Source organism: Pinus tabuliformis, chromosome 5_1 (assembly GCF_031772625.1).
Source record: "Pinus tabuliformis cultivar Carrire ecotype Pingquan chromosome 5_1, CPIR1, whole genome shotgun sequence".
NCBI classification, from domain to species: Eukaryota; Viridiplantae; Streptophyta; class Pinopsida; order Pinales; family Pinaceae; genus Pinus; species Pinus tabuliformis.
Window position 1 is genome coordinate 77429446 of NC_142305.1, and position 10700 is coordinate 77440145.

Below are 10700 nucleotides of genomic sequence, written 5' to 3' on the forward strand. Positions count from 1 at the left end.
TTTTCCAATTTCAATGCTTCACTGGTTTGTCTTTAGACCACCAAATATGGCACAAACGCCATACACTGCCGACCCATTCATGGAGTTAGACCTTCAATATAGCCCCACAAATTTTGTTCTACCCCAAAAAAAGGCTTTAAACATTACTTCCAAATAGCCTTGGGCATATAAGCTCCAATGGGACCCAAAGCCTAAGTGCTAATACTGAAAACCACTGAATATAAGCTCCAATGGGACCCTTTGGGTTGTAGCCTTGAGGGTTTATTTATCACAACAACCTGCCATGCCCATGGTCACAAATCACACTCATGACTAAATTTTAGAGCCCGCCTTTATCTCCAGACATTATTTTTTTCTAAAACTCTCTTGGAAAATACAATTTTGGTGAGCCATGGTTTATCACCAAGATTGTTTCTTCCGATATGGATTTCCTCTCGGATTGTTTCTTTGAGTTACATGTCTTGTCGGACCATGACACTGAAACTTACACCAATTAAAATTCTTACAGGATGACTTGTACGCCACATCCTCTAGGAACATAAATTTTGCCATCACCTGCCATCAAAACTTCACGTATCGTAACTTTCGTCTTCTCAGAAATTTCTGTTGGAGACTCTTGGAAAAAATTCCGAGATAGTTTCTTCCAAGATGACATGTCCTTATGGACCAATCACATTCCACTGAGATGCCACCTCAGTGCCATCATGTCCCAGACTTAGTTTCTCAGATTTTGTTTATCGTACCTTTTTTTTCCTGTGCATTATCGAGAAAAATTTCCACTTGTAAACGATCAGAGGCTCACAACTTATCAACACAACACAGAACCAAATCTGAATACTTGCTTCATTCACAGATTTAACAAGTATATATACAAGTTGTAGATGTTTCTGTTGAGTCGGTGGCTTGTTGGAGAAGCTTTCCTGTTGTCAATGTTTCCGCCGACTTCTAGAACAGCGGCTAGCTGATTTCTAGATACAACATTAAATGATTGTTGAATATCGCTGTCTGGTTGTTGGAATTACTTATGGTTTCCAACACTCCCCCTTAATTCCAACTACATACAATAAACAAGACACTATACTCTTAATTGTCATGCCTGCTGGTCTAAGTCTCAGCTAGGCTTACAACAAAACATTTCATTTTTGCCTTCTTATTAAAAGGTCCATGCTTATTCCTTTTCCATTGCTGGTGCAGTTTCATCTTCACCTTTTTGGGTTTCCTTATGAAATTCCTTTGCTCCTTGCTTACATACTTAACGTCAACAACCTCTTTTGGATTGGGAGGCAATGCAAGATCTTGAACGAGGTAATTTAATTCATGTTCTCCCCACTTTCCATGAGGAACCAACGAAGGAGTCATCAAAATGCAGTCATCTTTGAACATGAGCGGCCTTCGAAGAACATCCATGGTAGTATCCTCCAAAGTAGCAGTCATCTTGAAAGTAGATCCAATAAAACTTCTAACAACCGGGCAAGTTTTAATCTCAGTGATTTCTTCAGCGGCGTGATCCTCAACAACATGAGTGATTTCTTCATAGACATGATCTTCAACAACATGAAACTCTTTGTCAATGGACTCAAAAATACTGCTAATCCCAAATGGGTTCATGAGAAAATGATCATTAAAAAGATCATTGTCAAAAAAGTCTAAAAAAATAGACATATCAGTTAGCTTTATCACACTTCAAACAAAACGCCTTTTCTACTGCCTCTCTCTGCTCTCCTTGGCCCTCCGGGCTCCTCCAATCAGACCAGCTGTCACAAACGGTGCTCACTAACAGCACTCTCTTGAACAAGACCCACTTACACGATTTTTGCAAATCATCTCCACGCAGCGCTCACGTTCTTTCAACATCAACGCTCTTCAATCCGCAGAAAGACTCCAGGTCTTTACATGCACTCCTTCTCACGGCTAGCTTCTTAGCAGGCAACACACCAGTGTTCAATTGTCCAGGCCGCAAGAGACTCCTCACCGCGCTCGAAAGAAAGAAAAAAAAAAAAATTCTACCCACAGATATCGGCCCTCTGGTACTACAGCAACAAAAATAGCACACAATTTCCTACTGGTGACATATCAACTCTCACGGTCAAATTTCTCACTTGATATCTAGAGTCTTGATCTCCACAATCGGCTCTGATTATACCACACAATAGTCAACACAAGACTCCTTTCAAATTTTACATTCAACACACTCTGTTGACAAAGTTGTAGCGGCAATGCAACCGATCTCCTCAGTGCACCAAACCTTTATTTTTTTTTATTTTTTTTAATAAACTCCCTTCACCACTTAAAAATATATATATTTAAAAAATTTATGACAAAGTAGTTTTTCACATGGCCAAAAGCAATATTTTTACCTTAATCCAATTAATTTGTTCTCGGAGGCTCCTCAGCTACATACTCCTTTTGCATCATGTGGCTTTGAAGAAACCTCTCCACGCACATAAAGTCAATCAAGCTAGATTTCGCAGTCCCACACAAATCAATCTTGGGTTCTAACAGTTGACAACAATAACACTGCTCAAATGACATTCACAGGCCTTGGTGCTCTTCGACGCTCTTCTCTCAGTCCTCTGCAGGTTGCTATAGGTCCACGAATAGCACACACTTAACACAACAGCTGATGTCTCACAAGAAGCCCAACTAGCAGCCGAAGCAACAACGATTTCCACAAAGAATCACCTCCAGATAATGCTCACACTCCTTCAGCATCCACGTCCTGGGCTCGAATCCCAGCGGCCCCACCATAACACAGCACACCGAACCTTCACAAACGAACCTGACTGGCTGGTCGATTTCCCTTCACTGCAGATCAAGAACACCAAGGTCCTTATTTGACAGCGAGCTCTGTCTCCACAGGTAATGGCAACTCCACGACTCCTCACAAAAGAACCTTTGTCTCCTCGTAGCTCACCTGACTGAGCCAACAAATGACCGAGCACACAGCTCCCAACTATATGAGCACACAGCTCCACCACACGCAGCAACACGCACAGCTCCCAACACTTTGTTGTGCACACCAGGCTGAAAAGAAAAACAGATCACCAAAACGTTGCTGCTGGTCTGCTCCAACGCAAGAATAAGTAATACTGAAGTCTGAGATCTATACCGACCCAGCTCACAGCTACAACTCACCACACTCGAGCGCAAACCCTCGGCTCTGATAATACACACAGCGTGGGAATATTACACACACCACTGAGCCTCACACAGAATTCACACCCTCGGCTCTGATACCATGTAAACGATCAGAGGCGCACAACTTATCAACACAACACAGAACCAAATCTGAATACTTGCTTCATTCACAGATTTAACAAGTATATATACAAGTTGTAGATGTTTCTGTTGAGTCGGTGGCTTGTTGGAGAAGCTTTCCTGTTGTCAATGTTTCCACCGACTTCTAGAACAACGGCTAGCTGATTTCTAGATACAACATATTTCTAGATACAACATTAAATGATTGTTGAATATCGCTGTCTGGTTGTTAGAATTACTTATGGTTTCCAACACCACTGAGATGCCACCTCAGTGGCATCATGTCCCAGACTTAGCTTCTCAAATTTTGTTTATCAGACCTTTTTTTCCTGTGCATTACCGAGAAAAATTCTGAGAAGTTGTTTTTGAGGATTTTTTCTTTCGGGGTGATGTGTCACTGCCATGATGATTCCACCTATGTCTGGAGCTTTTCATCCACTTCTACATGGATTCCTTGTGTTAGTCGCTAAGTGGTGCGATGTGTCACATTTTTGACCGACTTAGGTACCTGAAGGGCCGAAAATGCCAAATTTGTATTCCACATGTCGCCATGTCATTGGTGTCATGTCATGCTGACATCATCATGCTACTATGTATCCACATCAACACCATGAGCCAATGGACCATCGTCATCTATCTTCATTCTGTTCATCCTTGTGGATAAGGGTACGAAGGAAGAGGGGGTCTTAGGCCTTAGTTTACCATTGAAATTTTTCATTAAAATTTAAAGTCTCAGTATAGTGATGTGTGGTTTAACGGTAAGTCTATTTGGGCGAAGCTCAAGAGACCATGGTTCAAATCTCATTGAGTACATGACCTGCTGTGGTGGCGGCTCGAGAGCAAATTCCCCCTTGGTGGCACGAGAGTCTAGCTTTGCTAAAATCATAGGATCTTAATATATCAACTTGCAGGTAGTTGGATGTACTCTTGGTGTTATAGTGGCAGCTACGAGGATTGTAGTCTACTGACTTGCAGGTAGTTGGATGTACTTTGGGTCCTTTGCTAAAATCATAGGATCTTAATATATCAACTTGCAGGTAGTTGGATGTACTCTTGGTGTTATAGTGGCAGCTACGAGGATTGTAGTCTATTGACTTGCAGGAAGTTGGATGTACTTTGAGTCTTCCATAGATTAGGACTCCCAGTTACCAATTCACCAAACAAAAAAAATTAAAGTCCCAAACCAAGACACCTCTAAAAAGTCCTTGCCCACCACCTTTGCCACTTTGGCCTGCTCCACATCCCCCGATTAGGGCCAATCCCATTGGTAGTATTGCGAACCCCCCTTATCCGGCATGATGGTAAAAAGGGAGAGGGTCCCAATTTAAATTGGTTTGTCGGTCTCCTGTTTGGCTGATACCACCCAATGTGGTATCAGCCACATAGTGGGGCTATATAGTTAACTCTCGAGTGGGCCTGAAACCCACATATGATCTGATGGGTTAAAAGGAAAAAATGGCGCACATCTGCTGTAGTGTTTAACATTGCTCCGCTCCTCCAACTGGTTTTCTAACTTTTGACGAAACACCAAAACTAACTCCAACTAAGATCATGACCATTTTGGCTATAACACCAATAGATCATGACCATTTTGGCTATAACACCAATTTTAACTGTACAACATTTGAATTTTTGGTCCCTGATATTTGACTGGCAATAAATTCTAATCCAGGAGGCCATTTGTAAATTTCCATATACCATAGGAAACCTAAAGTCATTACAAAATTCCAGATATTCAATAAATGGGTGACATGAACCAACACAAGTAGTCACGAGTAATAAGATAGCCACATGGCTAAGGAGTAGAGAAGGGATATGAGCATGAAGAATTAGATATTTCACAAGGGACACAGAGGAGGAATATAGATCAACTTTCAATTTACTTAGGAATAATCTCAATTTATAAACATTAAAGGATCATTGATCCCATCTGAGACACTTCACCAGTTAGCAACTTGAGCAAGTGTTTGGAGCATTCAAGACAAGTTCAGTTTTTGGTTCAATTTGTTTTCTTCTTCATAATTTTGCAGGTTTCTTAGATAAATTTTGTTCATTGCTTTGTTCAGGAACCCATTTCATGCCACTCCTGCAGTATCAAGCCATATGTCCAAAATTTTGACACTGATAACATTCCACATTGAACCTGGATGGTAGAGAAACTGGACTGTAATAGCCATTGAGGATTCTGTCTTGTGTACTAGCAATCTTCCTTCTAGGGTTTTGATGATAACCATTCCAATCATCCTTGCAGTATGCTTTACAATATCTAGATTTATGACCAAAATTAGTGCAATAATAAAAATAACCAAAGAAAATTCCTATGAACCGGGATGAGTAGCATTTTCTTAACTATCTTTTGAAGCTATTTTTCCTTGGAGCAACCTTAAACTTTTTCTGATCCTTACTGCCACTTGCATTCTGTATGAATCCTTTGAAATTATCTGCATAGCTTCTTGGTGAGGTTGTTCTTCCAAATTAATCTTGATTTCCATTTTTTCTTTCACTGGGACTGGAGATATGAAGGATATGACTCTCATGTATTTTAGGGTTTTCATCATCTTTCGATAGGTCTCACTTGTATATCCAAGGCCTGATTTGTCAAATGATGACCTTTGGTAATTGAGGATGTTATCTAATACTTGAGAACTTTTAAATTTATTATTGAGCTTGTCAACCTCATTTCTCAAGGAAATAATTTCTTCTTCAAGCCTCTCATAATCTTCTTCTTTCTTTATCTGTTAGATATTCATTACTTTTGCTCTCTGCTTCAAATTTTGCCTCAAGACTTCTTCAAGAAAATCTTCAAAGGTCTTCAGGACTACAAGAAACGTCTGCTCCCGATTCTGCTTTAATTTTATTCAGGAATGCTCCAAGCTACTGCTTAACCTATCCTCTAGTGTTCTTAGGTCAAAGCTCTCCAAGTTTGTTTCAGGTCTCCAAAGTCTACTCCAAAATATGCTACAGATCATATCCCAATTTCTGCTTTAGAATGTTATAGTTTTCCTTTACTACATCAGAGGGTTCATCATAAATAGAAGTATGCTTCAGAAGTTAGCATCAAATCACATGTCAAGGTCAATTTTCCCTTCAGATTATGTATTAGGGTCTGCTTCAATATCTTTAGAGAATTACAAAACTTTGGATCTCTATCACTACTTCATGCCACATAAAACTTGGATTATTTCACAAAGATATGCTCCAGAACTTCGTTTCTTCTTAATAGAGATATGCCACAGGAAAAAAATGTTCCTTCTTCACATGGATTTTTTCTTGGCCTTAAGGCTGAAAAATTGATCCAAAAAAAGGGCTGAATTTTGTTGAAAAGGAGAGTCGATACTTGCTCCAAAAGAGTCCAAAATCCATGAAAAAATTATAGAAAATAACCAAAAAACTAGTGATGACAAAATTGCTATGTTGTCCTTTATTAGCTCCTTTGGTTCACGAGTTGTGAACCTCTTCACATATCTAAATGTTATTTCTTTTCTTATCTGCTTTGGTTTAGTTTGGTCTGTTCTTTGAGGGTTAATATCTGCTTCAATGAATTTCAAGTTCTTGTGCTAAAATATGATCACAAATTTCCAAGAAAGAACCATAATTCGAGAACTAAAAAAAATTCTTCAATTGATACTGTAGTTCATGAGATATCAATCTGAAAAATATTTTTCTACTTGAATGACCAATTGGTAACCGAATAGAGGAGGAATTTTTTATATAGATATTAATTTTACCTTTTAAAACTAAACATACACATCCTTTTTGGAAGCTGACCTGTCAATTTAAATTAGGGATGACTTTATTTAACTTGGTTTACGATTGAGATGGATCAACTCTTCATAGATTTTTTATTCTATGTAGAGTTTACATATTCCTGGATTGAGTAAACTTTGGAGCCATGTACAAGATTTTTCTTTGTGTATAATATTTTTATTCCGAAGTATATTTAATCTAGCAACTAGCTAAATCATAAAATGTCTCGCTATAGCCTGTGAAAATCTTCCATTACGTTTAATATATTTAGTAAAAATACCACCATAGCAATATTCCAAAACTAGAAAAATTCAACGTGGACAATTGACAATGTCATACAATGATATAATATCAATCTTCGACATAAAGCAGTCTCACAACTTCTGAACAAATTTCTAAGTAGCAATTTGTTTTATTGCAAATTTGTTGTCATGTTGATTTATATGCTTGGCATGCAACACAAGGAAAATAGAACCAAATCCAATCTGCTTCTCCAACACATTTTTCCCCACCACTCTGAATTTCTAGCCTCCCTCCTCAATTATTGTTTCTCAAAAAAATTGTATAAATTTCTAATTTAATTAGAACACAATAGAAACCTTCTTTTTGGGCCAGGAATAAACTCCCCCTAAAGTATCTCTGTGCTCCTGAAATTTAACATACGAAGTCCTCTAAACATTGTGAAGGCTAGGCCAAGCCATATTCCAAATTCATATCACCAACAATCTTAAAAAATTCATTTGGAGCCATACATATAAACTATCAAGGGTTCCCTTTTTCTCTTATTATCTACCTCATGTGGCCCAAATGGAGAAAACCATGTTAGGAACGTACTAATTTTTCACAAGACCAAAATATCTTGCTAAACTCATACTTGCAAGGCTTCACTTTCTTCTTCAACACAATGGATCCTTGCTCATCCAACTTGGGTTTAACATCAATGACAATCTTGTCCAACAACCATGGTTGAAAAGTGCTGAAATTTTTAGGTTTTTTGGAGACATGATATTTTATATTTAATATTATCGCTGAAAAATATTGAAATTTTAAGATTTTTGGAGTCATGATATATATATTTTTAATGCCATTGCTAAAAATGTTGGAATTTTAACAAAAAAAAAGTGTTGATGCTATTTGGAAAAATACTGAGCCGGAGGAGGGTCGAAGGTGGGGGGGGGGGGGGGGGGGGTGGGGGTGGGGTGTGGTGGTGGTGGGGGCTGGGGTGTCGTTAATCAATATTTTAAAACTCCCTTAAACCTTTCAATTTATTATTCAAATTTCTGTATGCTATTGTCATTAAGTAAGCTAGCATATGTACGCGACTATGATGAAGGAAAATAATGTATATCCAATAATTAACTAATTTTCATATATTTCATAATTTGTTCTACTTTAATCATTATGTCATTACTTCATTAGCCTTTAATTAAATAGTAACCATGAGCAGTAAGAACATAATAAACCATCACACATAAGCAACACATCAACACATGAAGACACCAAGATTTTTTAGATGGAAACCTAATGTGGGAAAAAACCACCGCTACTGTCATCTCTGTCTTCATATTTTATTATAAAGGAAAACATATTACAATATTGTACTGGTGCAGACTCATACCAGTACCAAGACACCCACTGTAGAAGGCTACAACTTTCACTCGTTCTCCAGCACCAACCAGAAGGGAGCTCCAACACCCTAATTTCATTTACCAACACCCACCGGAAGGGAGCTCCAACCCCCTGATTTGATTCACTAGCTACCACTAGAAGGAAGCTTCAGCTTCCTCACTAAAGGCTCCAACCTTCAACACCTTTATGGACCACGTTTCATAATATTTCATACTAGATCCACCTGATCCAAAACATCAAAACTGTAGGCCACTTTTCATCATATTTTCAGACTAGAACCACTACCGTCATTTAAAGACCAATGCCAAATAACAATTATGAAATCAATCACTGTATCAAATCACTAAATCATTGACTATGGGCCTCTTGTTATTCCACACTTCTACCACAACACCTCTTCTTCCACAACATAGAGTATTTTTGTGTACTCCCCTTGCAACCATCTACAACCATCTAAACTACACTCTCCTCTCACTTTGCAATGATGATACATTTGAAATAAATAAATTCATCATCATTTTTAACATGGGGACTCGATTGTACCTCTAATCATTCAGATGCACCTCTCTGTCTATTCCTTCTAGTTGTATGCATCTGACTTGTTTGGCCTCCCTTGAGGCCATTCTCTTCCTTCAATGAAGAGAAATAGAGGATCTACTCATCTTGAATAGTATGTCCTCTTTCCTTTTCCAAACCTTCATTGACTGAATTCTGATTGAGGAATTACCTTATAGTTCCTTCTTTTCCCATGTTTTGGATTTCTCTTGGTTATGCATGGCTGGAGGGAATTCCTCTTTTTGTTCCTCCTTCTTCACCCAAATGATCTTGCTGCCTTTCTTCCTTACAGAGGGGATTTCTACAAGGGTAAGAGGATCTTTCTTCTGATTTATTTTTCCTCTTTTTCACTTGCTCCTTTTGTCATGCGGAAAGAGTCGTTAGTGCGGACACAACCGACCTCCCTAGAAGCAAAAGCTTTCTAGTGACAAACAAAACAAATAAATCCTACCTTTCTCTAAACATGCATTGCAAATACAAGTAATCAGGGGATCTTTAACATATCTTTAGTCCAACGCTTTGTAGTAGTCCAGCCTCGCCGATCCGGATGAGTTCCTCCTTCTCTTCGAAACCTGCATTCACTAACAAGCCAAAAGATTAAATAGCACCTGATAAACTCATAAAACAATACATATCTATCATATAGACCAAGGAGTATATGAAACAAACCATGAATAACAATCTGTTGAGAAAAATAAGTTCATTTGCATTAAAAGGTAACAAAAGGAACCATTACAACCTGAGCCTTGGTGTTGTGCAAGTCCCTCCTAGGGTCCAACAAGAGTTTTCCTTTACTTTGATCAGCTCACCCACTCTCAAATAAGGCTAGGAAAGGATGGGAATCTCTCCTCTCAAGCTTTACAAGGGAGTCCTAATTCCAGCAGCATCTACCCTTAGGAATGTTCAGCTTTCAACCTCCCTCCCTTTGGCCCAATGCCTGTATTTATAGTGCTCTAGAGGAAGTTATTCAGGTCCACCATCAATGGGATAAGCCCCTCTTTGGATGGGATAGCCCCCCTCTTGATGGGATAAGTTCCTCTTTGATAGGGATACATGAACCATCTGGAGGCGCTCCATACACGTCAAACAAGCTTCTAGAATGCTCTAGAAATGACCACAAGTAACTTTTTTGGAGTGAAAATTGCGCCTTTTGACCTTTACAGGAGTACGCACCCTCCCCTTTACATACAGAGCGTACAAGTACGCAGGTATTGTGAACTTGGGGTGCGTACACGCAGGTAAGGCTAAGAGAAACTGCGTACCCAGAGATATATAGATTTTTAATGACTTTCTCTCTTTCTTGGAGTTTGACATGGAGAGCAGAGGTATGAGGCTTGCCAAGGAGGATAGTATGACAGTTGATGGAGCCATACTAACTGCAAATAGTCATGGTGACAAATTTTAGTGTAACAGATTGCCCCCTAAAGTGCGAAGCCTGTAGTAGATAAGGGTTTCATATCATCTAGGAAGGGTGAAGTACTTTATCATTTCAAGGATTATCTTGTGGAGAG

The 10700-nt window shown here is 38.9% G+C and overlaps 1 long non-coding RNA gene across 1 annotated transcript; it reads right to left on the minus strand.

Moving 5' to 3' along the window:
• Positions 1–1583: 1583 nt before the first annotated feature.
• On the minus strand, positions 1584–3234 carry LOC149163521 (uncharacterized). The gene is made up of 2 exons (XR_016260173.1): positions 2358–3234; positions 1584–2133 (listed from the first exon to the last, which is right to left on the minus strand). It is a non-coding gene; the product is annotated as an uncharacterized LOC149163521 (long non-coding RNA).
• Positions 3235–10700: the final 7466 nt, after the last annotated feature.